At 36.1% G+C, this 16,227-nt stretch overlaps 1 long non-coding RNA gene across 1 annotated transcript; it reads right to left on the bottom strand.

The window, feature by feature from the left end:
- Positions 1-845: 845 nt before the first annotated feature.
- LOC149258208 (uncharacterized) lies at positions 846-1,900 on the bottom strand. Its single transcript, XR_016246015.1, has 2 exons — positions 1,278-1,900; positions 846-1,183 (listed from the first exon to the last, which is right to left on the bottom strand). It is a non-coding gene; the product is annotated as an uncharacterized LOC149258208 (long non-coding RNA).
- Positions 1,901-16,227: the final 14,327 nt, after the last annotated feature.

Raw genomic sequence — 16,227 nt, 5'->3', positions numbered from 1 at the left:
TAAGGCACTTTTGAAAACTCATTGGAGAAATAGTATGACTACCAAACTATTCATATATGCACTGAGATACAATTAATTTTATAAGTAGTTGTTAATATTAATATTCAATTAGTTTTTCCCAAGGGGTAGCTCAAATTAGTAATCATTGTGTTATGAAGTATTATGTAAACGATGTGATTCAAGGTTCAAGGTTCAAATCCCCTTTGCGTAAAGCTAAAATAAAAATAAAAAATTGAGATTTATCTCCAAAGTAATTATGTCATTTTTACTCTTTTAATTTAATTGATTGATTAAAAAAATGTGGTATGAGCAAGTGTCATATGAAATGAATTATGGTTTTTTGAGTATGTGATATTGATAAGTCATGGTATTAGCCATGGTATTATAACAAAGCTACATATTAAAAATCTCCCTAGTATAGCAAAGTGGAGTGAATGTATATAGGTATGAATTTTGTTACATATATTTTTAAATATAGATAAGTTTAACCTATATATTGATTATTTTATAATTATTAATAATAACAGTACCCAAGATTAGATCAATTAGTGAAAATCTTTATGAAATAAATGTTTTGGTCTTTCTCATGAATTAATGTCTATAAACTTACCAATTTTTTAATTTATCTATTTGTCTATTCAAATTATAAAAATAATCTATCTTAGATAAAACTAACAAAACTTAACTTCATATCTCACTTGACTCATTGTTTCCACATAACTGTAAAAGAGATTTTTTTATTAATACACCTTGTAACAGACCTACAATGCTTCTGGGACAGCATAAGGTAAGTAGAACAGGGTTTGTAGAACCATCTAAAAACACTTAGATGAGGCATACGAATATCGCCATAAAATTCAGTAATAGAGTTCAAACAAATATGGAAACCCTAAAATCTGAACCAGTACACATTTGAATAGTTGGGAAAAGCTTTAAGCCTGAGACAAACCACTTCCCTCGTACAAAAAAAAAAGTGATAAATGGTATGCAGTATCCATTGGCAAAAAGGATGGTCCGAGTCTCTTCTTCTCAGAACTCCCAAACAAATTCCAGTGGCATGATCACAGAATTCACTCCTGAGGAATCCGTACCAGTGTTCAGTTCTGCGGAATTCCAATCAAATTGCAGCAGGTCGTGCGGTCGAATCGAGTTAACTCAGAAAACCCTTCGTTTCAAACAATTTCTGCAACCGAAATTTTGCTAAACAGATTTGTTTCAACATCATAGTAAACATAGGAATTACGGTAAAATATATTTTATCACTGAGAAGAACAAACCTGGTGTGTCATAATTCATCTTCATTGTAGGGGAATTCAAAATCTCTTGTGGTACAAATACAGAGAGAACAGGATTTGCAGCGGTCAGTGGCAGCACATTTAGAGGGCAATGACGAATACCCCCAACCATTGAGTGATCGGCAGAAGCAACTGCACATTCCCTTCTCTACGCTCTGCGCGATCGCTTTGCAACACGCGTCATTTGCTATTCCCGATCTGCAGGGCGAGGCATCGCAGGCTAATCCATAGCTGAATCGCACGAATCCCATTTCAGGAAAACATATGAAGAGCAGTATTGCAATTATCGATGCCAAACTACTCATCATGGAGTTTTTCATCACCGTCTTCTTCCCCATCTTAAACATTTGAATTCGAACCCCAAATTACAGAACAGAGAGAGCAGTCATTTAAGGCGCAGAGTAACTGGGTGTATCTCGTCTGATCGGATTACTCTCTGCTTCAAACGAATGGAATGAATAAATTCATTCAATCGAGATGAGAAAGGGAGGCGCCAATTAGATTACGCAAGGGTTGTTTTCCGCCGCGCCCTGCGTTTGTTCGATTCAAAAGCTGAATACGTTTTCTAATGTCATTCTTTGCCTTTTTGGTGGGTTGTTGGAATGTCCACTTCTACGTTTTGAGGGCTTTCTAAAGTGACCGTAAGTTATATATATATATTTTTAATGGCTGGTTAAAGAGAATGTAAGTGTGTTTCATTTTTTTGGGGACAAGTTTATTTAGTGGACGAATTGTTTGGAATTTGAGGAAAAAATTTAACAAAATTATTTTGCAGAAAAATTTAACAAAATTATCTTGCAGAAGGAGTGTTTAAATCATATTTTTAAAGGTGGAAATGGATTTAGTATCATCAAAAATTTCTGGTGCACCCAAAATCTTGAAGTTTAACAACTTAACCTGGATTTACAAAAATCCCTATCAGAATTTATCAAAATATTGCCGAAATTTTCATGATTTAAAAAAAAAAAAACAATTTGATTAGACTACAACTTTCTTTTAGATTCTTATTTAATGTGATCCAATTTATTATAATTGAAGTGTTATTTAAAAAAAGTTATTTAAATTCATTGGTTTGTTTTTTGGTTTTAGGATGTTAATTTAATTTTTATATTCACTAATAATATTTTATTAGTAAATTATTTCACATCTAAACCTTAGTTGTAAAATAAATAGTATTACAAAAAACCAAAACAAATAGTATTACAAAAAAATCCAATAGGTAAAATTGCCATTCTGGACGTTAGAACAAGAGAGTTATGTGTTTTCAAATAATATTTAGCCTTAATCTTATATAAAGTTAGATATTATTTGGAATTGTAGTTTATTTTTTTTAAGTGGTGAAGGTTTATAATGATAAATATATTTAATGTTGATGAAAATGGTTTTTAAATATTGAAAAACATACTTATTTTTATTAATAGAATAGAATAAATGTTTTGGAATATAATTTAAAAATGCATTTATTTAGGTAAGGGTTTGTTTTCTTAATGTAAGAAAACAATTTAATAGTTCAAGATTTGGAAGTATTTTGTAGAAGTGAAAAGCTTACCTTCTTACCGTTCACCAACTGGGTAATTTTATATTGCATGGTTTTACTTGAATAACAATGAGGAGTCTTTGCATTGGTTGTGCCGAAAGGCCCTCTCCTACCAAGTTTAGAAGAGAGGTTGTAATGTCCTATCTTGTCGTGTTATGTAGCCCAATATGGAAGAGATGTTGTAATGTCCAATCATGTATCCTATTATATAAACATTTTGACTCTGTCAACTTACATAAAAATAAAAATAAAATGAAAAAATAAGATTAGAAAATAATAACTAAAATAAAATTGAGCTAAAAAAAGAAGTAAATAGACTTTGTTACAATAACATGAATTAATACCATGGGCTAATATCATGGATTATCAATACCTTGTGCCCAAACAACTATAATTCATTTGACTCCTTAAATAACATTCTAAATGCATGAAGAAGACAAATACTAGATATATTTTATTTAAATTTGATTTGGTCGCACACCTAACAAATATACATACATACCATAGAGTAATATCATGGGCCAATACCATGTGTCCAAAGAATATATGTATGTGTATGTGTATGTGTATGTGTATGTGTATGTGTATGTGTATGTGTATATGTATATGTATATCTATATCTATATCTATATCTATATCTATATCTATATATATATATATATATATATATATATACATATACATATACATATACATATATATATACATATATCCAACCTAGATCCATCTTAAATATAGATCTACCAAGCCTCGAGAGGGATCAAATACCTTGAGGTGCAAATCTCTTTTAGAGTGAAAAGGGATTTGATCCCTCTCGCCCTTGGTAGATTCAGATTTAAGATAGATCTAGGATGGTTGCAAAGGTTGTCTCCATTTTTAGTTTAACAATTGAGTTCTGATGTAGAAGACCTTCGAGACCTTGCAAATGGAACTGCACCACCATCTATGTCGAAACCCTGTGAATAACGACATTGTAGAGGAGCATTCATGTCTCGTTGAGGAGGAGACCCAAACCGCTTCTTTTCCATCTGTTGTGAATACTATTATCACTTTCGTCATTGGTAATGAAGCGAGAGAAGTTGTCGACACAAATGTTAGAGCTTTCGTCGTTGAGGGTTTGCTCACGAGTGGAAGAAAAGCCCCAACTATTGAGCAACAATCTTGTAACAAAGAAGATGAGGTTATGGTGCAAGAGGCTTTGATTGTGGAGAAAGCACCCTTGCCAAAAACACTAGTCGATGTGGAATCTTTGTTTCAAAAGGGTTGTATATGTAAGAATCCTTTCCAAATTTAAGTCAAAATGGTGTCTGGACACTCTTTGCTATTTTGGATGAGATCTACAGATCTCATAAGAGACCTCAAACTTTTTTTGGAGCTCAAATCAGGGTTTCCTCTCTTATGAAATCAGCTCACAAAAAGATAGAAAAGATAGATCAACAACTTAAAAATCAACGTCTTCGAGGGAGAAACCTCCTTTACATTACACAAATGAACAATTCTTGGATGATACAAATGACAATACCTCATTACTATATATAGGAGTCTAAGGGGTCCCAATACAGTCAGAGCCTGCATAACAATAATATTGTAGGGGCACAACAATAACAAAAGTGGGCTTCTATGGGGCATAATAATAACAACATGTGGACTATATGGGCACAATAAAACAATAAGGGGGTTGCACTAATAACAATAAGGGGTTACACTAGTAGTATAGGGACATAACGTGCCCCTCTCCTTCAAAAAGTGTTGTCCTCAACGCTTGAGTAGTTCTAGATGCTTCTATATAAAATTCTCATCCTCCCATTTGGAATCTTCAGCGAGTAAGTTCTTCCACTTGATGAGATACTCTAAAATTGATCGATTTCGTAGTTGTCGGGTTCTTATTTCCGTGACTGCTTCAGGTTCAAATATGATTTTTCCTTCCTCGTCAAGTTCCGACAATATTGTTTGAACTAGGACCTTGTCACCTATAACCTTCTTTAAGAATGACACATGGAAAACTGGGGGCACTCGTGAAGATGCAGGAAGCTCCAATTTGTATGCCATAGTACCAATATTTTTCAGCACTTTATAAGGACCATAGTACTTTGGTGATAATTTATTATCCTTCTTAGCTCACTTGAGGGAAATTTGTTTGTATGGTTGTAGTCGTAAAAATACCCAGTTGCCTATGTCAAAACTTCTTTCACTACGATGTCGATCTTCCTGTTGTTTCATTCTATTCTACGCCAAACTGAGGTTATCTTTTAAGAGTTGGAGAATTTGTTGTTGATACTCGATGTGATCTTCCATTGCTTGAACCTTATAATTTTCTCTTGAGGATGATGTGATGGACAGTGGATGATATCCATAAAGTGCCATAAATGGGGTCATTTTTGATGCATTATGGAAGGAAGTGTTATACCACAATTTATTATTAAAAAAAATGATGAAACCCTAAATGTCGTATGTAATTTGGGAGCCTGCAGAAACCCTAAATGTCTTGGACCGTATCTCCGAAAATATAGCGAAACAAGATCTGAAATTTAGACCCAAGGTTCAGAAAGATTTCAGCTCAAATTGGTTTTTGTTTTAGCTTCTGAAACTTCATAGAGAAAAATTTATAGCGAAAATGCCATGATGACCTGTTTGGAGCAGCGAAACCCTAGAATCCAAAGCTCTGATACCAAATGTTATGAACCAGATCACAAAAAGATAGAAAATATAGATCAATGACTTCAAAATCAGCCTCTTTGAGGTGGAAACCTCCTTTACATTACACAAATGAACAATTCTTGGATGATACAAATGATAATACCTCCTTTCTATATATAGGAGTATAAGGGGTCCCAATACAATCAAAGCCTACATAACAATAATATTTTAAGGGCACAACAATAACAATAGTGGGCTTCTATGGGGCATAATAATAACAACATGGGTACTGTATGGGCACAATAATACAATAAGGGGGTTGTACTAATAACAATAAGGGGTTACACTAGTAGTATAGGGACATAACTTCCTCACGGGGTTCAACACCTCTTTTATGAAAGTAAGCAATTAGAAGACCCTCTTCCTATCTCTCATTATTATCTTTGTAAGGATTCCATAGTGTTTTTAACTCTCCGTCTGCGAGGGGGTGCTTTGAGGAAACCCTCCTCCTCCCAGGATTTCTCATATAAAGATATAGTTCGTAATTAGACTCCCTAGGGTGTTCATCCTCCTTCAACTAACCCTCAAACTCTAAGAAAAACAGTTTCTTCTTAGGATGCACCTAATCCATTTATTGTGGAAAAATCGGAAGATATTCCCTCTGTCGACATTTCACATCCAGATCTGGAAGACCTTCACGAGTTAATGGTAGAGCATGTCGTGATCTGTCGTTTCAATGGATTGTGGCCTCGAACAACAGATCTTTACAACTGGATACACTATAATTGGACCAGATCCTGCAAGGTTCTCTTCTATTCAAAGGGCTTCTTCATAGTTGTGTTTTCCTGCAAAGAAGATTACCATAGTGCTCTATCTAAGGGCCCATGGTTCTGGGGAAAAGCAGGGCTTTTTATGATCCCTTGGTTCCCAAATTTCGACCCCTCTATTGCAGTAATTACAAAGCTCCCCACTTGGGTCCGACTTCCAAACTTGTCAGCTCATCAATGGCATGATTCAGTGTTTACAAGCATCGGAAATATTGTGGGTTGCTTCCTAGCGACAGATCTTATGTGAGGCCAAAGTGGAGTTTATACTTTCGGTAGGATCTATGTAGAACTGAACATTAGTAAAGGCTTGTCAGACAAAATCAACCTGAAAGTAGGTGATTTCCATTGGATTCAGCTCCTGGACTATGAGAACATGACATTTTGTGGCTGCCTCTGCCATCAAAGATGACACCTACAGAACTCCTGCGCTCAAAAGCCAATAAAACGAAAGACTAAATCTAAGGCTTGGAAGCCATGTAGCCTGCCTCCTATGGAGGAAGAGGACTCCTCATCTTCAGATCAGGAGGATAGTGAATAAAATGACGAAACACTCTCTTCATATGAGGATCGCGAGGAGAGTAGGGAGAATAAAAGCTTAGCATTTCGCACATAAATAGATAGTACTACTGCTTCGTTGGGAGCGGTAAAGCGAACCTGTGTATCAGCGTCCTCAGAATTGGAAAAGGATGCAATAACAGTCTGTCAGGAAATTCTTTAGCAAGTTGTGGTAACTCCTTTGCCAAATAAGTGGGTGGAAGTAACCAAACAGAAAAGGAAATAAATGTAAAACTAAAAACTAGCCCAAAGTTGGGTGATATTTTTGTTTCTTTTATTATGTTTAACTTGATGTCTCATTATAGTTTGGTCTTGGTTTCTATATGAAAACCCCGCCTTCAGGTGGGCATTATAAACTCCATATAAACTCTTTTTTATTAATGGAATTCTACGCATAAATTTACAAAAAAAAAACAATTGAGTTCTCATATATTTTCCCATTATTATTATTAAAAAAATGAAAAATATATTTATTATTAATTGTGTAAATTAAGAAAAATTTAGGTTCAAATTTAAAAGCAAATAGAGTATATATATCTAAATAAGGTTCTCTAGACTCAAAGACAATGGTTTTATACACGAATTTAGTGCTTGACTTGTATTTAACCTTAAAATTATTTTAAATAATAAATTATAATTTTGGATTTTTTCCAGGTATTATAATTTTTTTTTGTAAGTCAACATTTTTCTATTAATTCAAGAGAAGAATAGATCTTGAAAAAAGAAGGATCATGAAAACAAGGTCTCACTCCTATCAAATTTGTTGGCCACTAGATAAATACAAAAAAGAATTGAGAGTAATTGTTCAAAACTAGATTCCCGGATGTGGGTGTTTAGGCACGTAGGTACTTGGGTTGGCAAGTGGCGAGGCCACCTGGCCACCCACGCTTCCACTCAGAAGCATATACAGCAAGCCACTGCCGTTATTAATGGCACATTAATGAACTGCGCGGGCCGAGGCTTCATCAATTTGGTTGTTAAGATGGCCTCTTCAGACTGTCTTCCCCCCGCTCTGCCTCATCTGAACTGTAATTTTATCGTTGCTGCTGCAGAGCCGAGCTCGCGCACGACAACGGGGAGACGCTGCCAAGTTCTGTGCTGCATTGAGATGGTGGATGGTGCACATTTCTTGCAGAGTCTTCTATGCTGCCTACGGACTGGTTCTTCGGTCTTGAATCTCTGCTCTGAACCACTGATTACAGGTCCTTCTATTCCCATTGACCACTCATTCTTTGGCACTGCTCCTTCTTGTCCCCGTTCGCTCAATTTTGCCCAAGTGAGCATGCCTCGTCTGCGTCATCGAATGCGCTGCAGGAGGGGCAGTAGCAGAGGAAGATTCCCCCCTCCTTGTCCCTCTCTGACTCGTCCCCCTCTGACTCATCCTCCCCTTCGATGGCTCATTTATTTGGACGCTACCCAGCCACTCGCAGTGGTCGGGGGCGAGCTCAGACTGTAGGTCCTCAGCCTGTTGACGCTGCTCCCTAGCCTCCTGCTACCTCTGTATCATCTCTGCAGCCCAATCATTCTGCACAATTTCAATTTCACTACTCGCTGGAACGTCCCTGCATAATAGCAACTATCTCGGTGGCATTTAGAGAGGAGCCACAAAACTCTGAAGACCCAGCCTGCAATACTCAGGCGCGGAACACCACCAACAAGAGAAAAGCCCTTGGAAGCAGCTCAGGGATGCACAAAAGCAGCGAAGCAGCTCAGGGACGCACCAATCCAGGCCGCTTCAAGAACATGGAAGAAACTCCGAGAGATAAACAGGATGCAGAAGATGACATGGAGGCATACAGGTGTCTGATAGTGGAAGAACCTCCTCCTCCTAACGACACCTAGCTGGTCAATGTTTTTCAGGTTCTGGGTTCTGGCTCCCAATACTATGGGTCTATTCTGGTGTTTTTTTTATGCAATGTTGTTAATTTTGATGATTGTTCAAAAACTGTTCCACTCTGGCATTACAGGCTGTTACCCCTGCGTGGGCAACAAACTCTTATAGTTTTGGACTAGTTTCCCCGGTGCGGGCAGTCTCTTTCCAGTCTTTTATTGTTAAACATGGCATAATTTGGGGCTTACTCTACAGAGGCCGATACCTCCTTGTACTATTTTTGTTACATTAATAGAATTAGTCTAATTTAGAAAAAAATAAAAAAATAAAAAAATAAAAAAATAAATAAAAAATGTTCAAAACTAGATAGCTTCATATCAAGAGCCCATCACGCACAAAACTGAGCAAAACCAAAAAATATCTCACTTGCTTCATTACATATTTTCTTCATTTGGGGCTTGAGCATTGTTACCTTAGTCACTCTGTAATGAAAGGCATCATGGATGTGTGATTCCATATGCTCCATCCCCCCTCAAAACCATTCATCCGATCATGCAATGTTTGTTGATTGCGGTTAAGTGATGCTTGGCGATCCAGAATGTACCCTTGATTATGTAGAATATCGAAAAAGAAACTTATAATTTCCTTGTTGTTTGCTTGGCCAAATATTATATCTTTAATATACAATATTAATATTTAATATTTATCATATGAAGTGAAAATGATTTCTATCCAATTTTAATTATTTTAAGTTATTGAAAAGGAATAATTTAATTCTAACACTTAAAATTTTTCTAATTAAACATATAATAGCTATTTTATGTCAAAATAATATATAACTTTTAAGTGTCAAGTCTCATTAGCACAATTGGTTGAGGATGGGCCTTATCAGCAAGGTGACCCAAGATCAAATCTCACAGGGGTGGTTGTGCCCTGTGCTAGGAGGAGGAGACATGCTAAAAAATCCAGTCAACGAAGGGTTGGTGTGGCTCAGGCTTGGTGCGACCCCTGGGTGACTTTGAAGACTTAGATTCCCTTGGGTCGCGACTCCTCAAGTCACAGATCAAGCCTGGAAAATCACAAGCAACATAACAAACAAATATATATATATATATATATAAACACTAACTTTTAACTAAAAAAAGTTATTTAAATATAAATTTTCATAATTATGATGATTTTGATATAAATTTTTGGGTGTATCTCTTACTTAATATTGTAAATTGAATATATAAAATAATTTTAATTGAAATAAAATATTAAAAAATAAATGTTAATTATGTATAGCTTTTATTCAATAAATTTAAACATAAATGTTTATTAATTTTGATAAGGATTAATAATAAATGGGTTATTAAAAATATAGTAATAATTTATAAAAGATAAAGATAAAGTGTTGTACTCTAGATGAAATAAATGTAAGTAATCTCAATTTCTATCTAATTAAATTTTCTTTATCATGGTACAATTTTAATTCACTATATTTTTTACAAATTTTAATGTGGTTCATTATATAATAATAATAATAAGTCAATATATTTTAACTAATAATAATTAATAACATCTAACATCGATTTTTTTGTTGGTAATCTAGTAAAATTTTTTTTACATGTATTTGATTGTCAAAAAAATTAATCCGAGAGTACAAGTCTTGACCAGATTTCCCAAATAGAGCATTAAGACACTCAAAACTTAGAAACATATTGATCCACATTTACTTCCATAGTTCTTTAGAGATATTTTTACCTATACCCTATAGAGATAATATTAAAACAGAACAATAATATGCTTACACGAGAACCACAAAAGTAAGAACACTAGTAGCGAAAAAAACTATGACAAAAAGAGTGACAAAGAAAAACCACCAACATCATATGTTTGCATGGAAGAAACAAACAGAATGTCTCACCCTCTGAATACCACTGTGATATGCTATAAAAAAGGCGACAAAAATGTCTTTACAGGCAGCGCTGCCACTATTTATGAAGTATCGAAACATAGATACGAATGCTTGGCATCTCAAACTGAGATAATCACTAGAGAGAGGGGAGACGTATTTGATTAAAAAAAATAAAAAATCAAAACATGAATATTGAAATGGAATATTTATAATTTTTTAGTTGGGTTTTTAAAATAAAATATTTTTATTAAAAATATGTTTATAATAATTAATTATATAAAGTTAAAAACTAATATTTTTTCTCTTAAATCATAAAAAATATATATTTTTAAGATATGATATTATTTTGGTTTTGGTGGAATATTGTAAATCAATGTACCAGTAGTGTATTTATTTGTTGATGTGATGCATATTACAAGCAACTATTTGCTACTTTTTTTAATGGTTTTTCTAATGGAGTTATAACGGAATGAAAGAATAATTTGGCAGAATGTTGGTACTAATTGGTATCAAAGCAACAATAGTAGTTATCGTAGATCAAAGAGGAGTAGTAAGAGGAGAAGCTCGGGGACCACGAGTGAGAAGGTCTGTAGCAAATGTGGGTTTGCAGGCATAAATGAGGAGACTTCAAGAGAGGATGACAACCATGGAAGCTGCACGAAAAAAGAGGAATTGACATGGGAGATGTTAGTGATGTTGAAGAAGAGGCTTCTAGTGAGGAAGACACAGAGGAGACATCAGAGAAGAAAATGTTGAAGATGTCTGCCAAGATGTCTTCGAGGACAAAAATGGAAGTACCATTATATGAAGGTATCTTGAATGTTGATGAGTTCATGGATTTGATACATGCATTAGATAAATACTTTGATTATGAGGATGTGGACAAGTATAAGCAAGTCAAGTGTGCAATGATTAGACTTAAAGGACAGGTAGCCCTACGATGGGACGAGGTACAAGCTGAACAAAGCAGGAGAGGAAAAGCCAAAATTAAATATTAGGTCAGGATGGTGGAAAAAAATTAAAGGTAAATTTTTACCTAAGGGTTATCATATTAATATTTTTAAGCAATTACAAAACCTTAAACAAAGGAACATGATTGTTAAAGAATATATTGAGGAATTTTACAGATTTAAAAATTAGGGATGGACATGTAGAAGAGAATGATGAAGAAGTTGCAAGGTACATTATTGGTTTAAGGTTTGAGATCAAGATGAAATTATCTTGTTGCCTTTGAAAACTATGGAAGATGCATATCAGGTAGCTTTGATAGCAGAAGAGAAAATTTCCTGGAAACAAAAAATGAGTAGAGGGAGAAGTCTTGTAAAGGATAAAGGACAAATCAACAGATAAGGAGTTCAATCTCCAAAGGAAGAATAAGGAAGTTCTAGTAGTCAAACACCAAGAGAAAGTGATTTCAGAGGGAGGAGATCATTTTCTAGAGGCATAGGTCAAGGAAGATATTATCAACCCATATGTTACAATTGTGGACAATTAGGGAACATGTCTTGGGAATGTCCTAGACATAGATCGGCAAGCCAATGGGGTTCTCATGTGGCAGAGGCAAAGGACGAGAATAGATATATAGTTTCAGTTGTAAATGCTCCCGAGGAAGGTGAATCTTTGCTATTAAAAAGAGTGTTCATCCAAGTAGAAAAAGAGACCAAAGAACCAGCTCAAAGGAGTTTGTTCGGAACTATGTGTATGTCCAAAGGTAAGTGATGCAAACTTGTGATTAATAGTGGTAGCACAGAAATGGTAGAAAAAATAAACATAAAGAAGACACCGCATCCTACATCTTATAAGGTCTCTTGGTTTCAAAGGGGTCGTCAAATTTTGGTCACTGTACAATGTAAGGTAGAATTTCAAATTGGAAGTTATAAAGATGAAATTGTATGTGATATATTGATCCAAGTGGATATTGGTGGCCACTTACCTATTCCACTTGGACCCCCGCCATTGTTTCTTTCATTTTTTCAATTTCCTTAATTGTAGCATAGTTTACTATTTTTGGCAATTTTCGGGTCCTGAACTTCTGGAGCCGTTTTGAGGCCCTAAACGACATTTTTGGGAAAACCACCTCAGCGAATATGAGTTCTAAACAACTTGGTATTCAATGTCAGTAGTTGTATCCTCAGATAGATCTTTCTAACGAGGTATCGTACACGTCAAACGGAGATCGTATGCCAAAGTTACGACTCCGGGAAGTTGATGTACCAATTTACCCCAACGGGGCCCATAGTTTGGTGTTTCATCTCTTAGGGTTAGGTTTTTTGATGTTTGGGATTTTCCATTGCTTCCCAATAATAAATAGGCCCTCAAGCCTCATTGTAACATAGTTCATAGGCATGTAGCCACCACATCTATTCTTAGAGATAAGCTACCATCGCCCGAACTAGTCTTATTTCCATTTTGTTTGTAAGCATATTTCAGTGTTTGAGATTATTGAAATGAAGTGTTATTGTTGTTGCATCATTGTATTTATGGTTATATCTGTAGTTTTTTGTGTTCAGGTTTAAATTCAAATCATAATATTTCCCATGGATGTCTGCCATATTTTGTTAGGAAGACCTTGGCAATATTACAAGGACATAACACATGATAGAAACCAAAACACTTACAGTTTTGAGAAAGATGGGAAATTACATACTCTTCTACCATTAAAGGATGTAAGCAGTAATCAGGTGTTAATACTGGATAACATAGAATTTTTGAAGGATGAAGCAGAATGCAAGTAATATGAACCATTAATTGAGGTAAATCACTTGTTTTCATAAAAGCAAGATTTGTTTAATGAATATGAGAATATGATAATCAATGAAATTTTTATGATATAAAATAGAGATCAACCAACAGTATCCATGGCAGAAATGGTTATGAATGAAGAGATTTTAATAAATGAATAGTAGAATAATGTTAAGGAAAAGGTTGCTTTGAAAATCAGTGAGAAGTTAATATGTGAAAAACTCCAAATTCCAGATGAAGACAATCATAATACAAAATCTTTTGGACAAGTGATGGAAGCGGTCAACATAGCAAGTACCTTGGGAACCACAAAGAAATTTTTTCAAATTAATTATAACATGTTTGTTTCATGCATAGGAAAGGTGGTTTCAATTGTACAGGTTCGGGCCCTTCCAAAGAAATTCTTGAAGGAATTAGCTAGAAGGATTGAGAGAGCTAAGTTTCCAAGATCATACTGAGATAGACTTCATTTTTTTTATGGAAAACCTTGGGATGCCGAAGAAAATTTAAGTCATCATGAAGAATTTCTTTTTTTCCTAAAGCAAGAGACGTGCCTTCTTATCATTAAATCAAATAAAATTTACAATATGAACAAACTCCTCCACTTTAATGGGCACAGGCCAAAGAAAAGTGCAAATCTAAGGCCTAACCCTCCGATTCACTAAATTACCCTCCCAACCCTTTTTTGCATCCAACCACTAAAAAGCATCGGGCAACTCAGGTGCTAAGAGCCCTCCCCATGCACAACCTCAAAAACTAAACCCTGCTCACCAAACAAATGTTGTCGTTCGATCATTCTTTGATCTAACGGTCGAGCTTTCTCTCGTACCAAAGAGAGGTTAGCAGATTAACCCTCGTGCCCCACCAAATTGCTCGATGAATCCTAAGCCTTGATTTACCTTGTGCCATCGGACGACTGAGTAGAAAAACGCGCGCTCGAAGTCATCAACCTTTAGGGCGTGGGGAGAGTGGTTTTTGGACCGGGCCCTCCACCACGTGTCATGCGCTCTATGGCATCGTTGCCAAAAACCTAAAACCACTTTTAACATGAAAGTGGTGCGATCACTTCGAAACCGCCCAGAGGCGGTTTTGCCTTCCGTCACTGAAAAAATTAGGATGATGCAGAAGTTTTAGTTGCTGCTTTCTTCGGTCCGGGAAACTCTGTCGCCCGTCACTGAGAATAGTCCTGATTGCAGTCCACATTACTGCTTACCTTGGCTTACCTTCCATTGTGTACCTTTTTGTCCCACCTGGTGTAGCCCTCTGACCACTTACCAATACTAGTTGGGTTCTATCATTTTGCTTCTATACTCTTTTTTGTCCTCCTCCGCCTGGTTATGACAGAGTTTTTTCAGGTTGCTCTGCGCCATTGTATTCCACCTCCTTAAGATTGCGCTATCCTTGCAGCTGACACCTTGGTTGGCTAGAATGTCTGCCAATTTTTTGGCCTTTCTCCTCACATGAATAAATCTAAGAGTATGAAGTTCCTATAGATGCACTTGATTTCTTTGAAGAACCAGAGTTAACCTCCAATGTTTTGTGACCTTTTCCGGCCCTGTTCCATTACTGATTCTCTTGGTTGCGTTTATGACTAACTCTGAATCCGCTTCTATTATGACATTTTGGCAATTGCTCTGTATCAAAAATTCTAAGCATTGTTCCAAAGCCATTAGTTCTGCCATGTTGTTAGTGGCTTTCCTAAGTGACCATGGAAGAGGGAGATTATGCTACCTGTATCAACCATTAGAACTCCCCCAAAACCAGCCCCCCCCGAGTTGCCTTTGGAAGCTCCATCAATGTTGTACTTTAAAAAACCTTCAGGGGGAGGATGCTAGAATTCCTCCACCTTATCTCTCATGCTTGCTTTCTTGTCTAGACCTTGAGGAGTAAGCCCCTGCATGTCTAACAGCTGGAGGATTCTTAACTCTTCTACTGAGGGAGGATTTTTGGGGAGATTCCTAACCGTGGTGCCCATTGTCTCCTTAAGTTTTTTACCGATCAGCTCCTCCAGGCTAAGTGAGGTAGTCTTTACCTCTTTGAATATTCTTTTGTTCCTTTCTTTCCACACATTCCATATAATGAAACTCGGTAGGAGATCCCAAGCAGAGTTGAGAACTTCATTATCAAAAAATTATTCCTCTAGTTGTTTAGAGTGTTGGCAATGCTTTCTTTGTCTCTATCAAACTGTTTGAAGATGTTGGTAAAAAAAATCCCATATCCTGTCGGTGAAAATACAGCTGTTGAGAAGATGCTCTATAGTATCCTCTTGGATCTCACAGAGATGACATCTGAAGGGTCCCAGCATGCCCCTTTTTTTAAGGTTGTCCTAGGTTAAAATTTTCCTGTGGTGAACTAACCACATGAAAAGTTTGATTTTCATCCAGCCTTTGTGCCTCCAAAGCTTCTGCCAAGTTTTATTAGGAGCTTGGGGTTCCAGATCAAGGAGAAAACCTTTAGCTTCCTTGATATTGAAGTTTCCCTCTTTGTTGTTACCCCATCTCAGTTGGTCTTGCCCTTCCGTTACTAAAATAATTCTCTAATCCAACAGTCTCTTAAGGGACTCTATTTACTGTTGAGGGTCCTATCCTCTCTACCCTCAATTTTTTTCCAAATTCTCTAATTTCCTACATTATGTGGGTTCTCCCAAAAGTCTTTCACCTTTACTAATCCTTGATTGTCAGTCTCTTGCTTGCGGCCTAAAAATTCTTCCTTCAGTAGATTAGGTGCCTGTTGCCATTTGTCCTCCCAGAAAAGTGCCAGATCTCCCTCTCTGATTTCCCAGAAACTATTTTTTTGAACCACTTCTTTGTTCTCCCAGGCCTTGTTCCATATGGGGGAGCCTTTCACCGTTCCTGTCATACGTATGATATCGGAATTCGGCCAAGCATTGGCATATTTTTCCT

This window comes from Pinus tabuliformis, chromosome 6, assembly GCF_031772625.1.
Source record: "Pinus tabuliformis cultivar Carrire ecotype Pingquan chromosome 6, CPIR1, whole genome shotgun sequence".
NCBI lineage: Eukaryota > Viridiplantae > Streptophyta > Pinopsida > Pinales > Pinaceae > Pinus > Pinus tabuliformis.
Note: the sequence above shows the minus strand (reverse complement) of the source record. Positions and strands in the feature narration are given on the sequence as shown.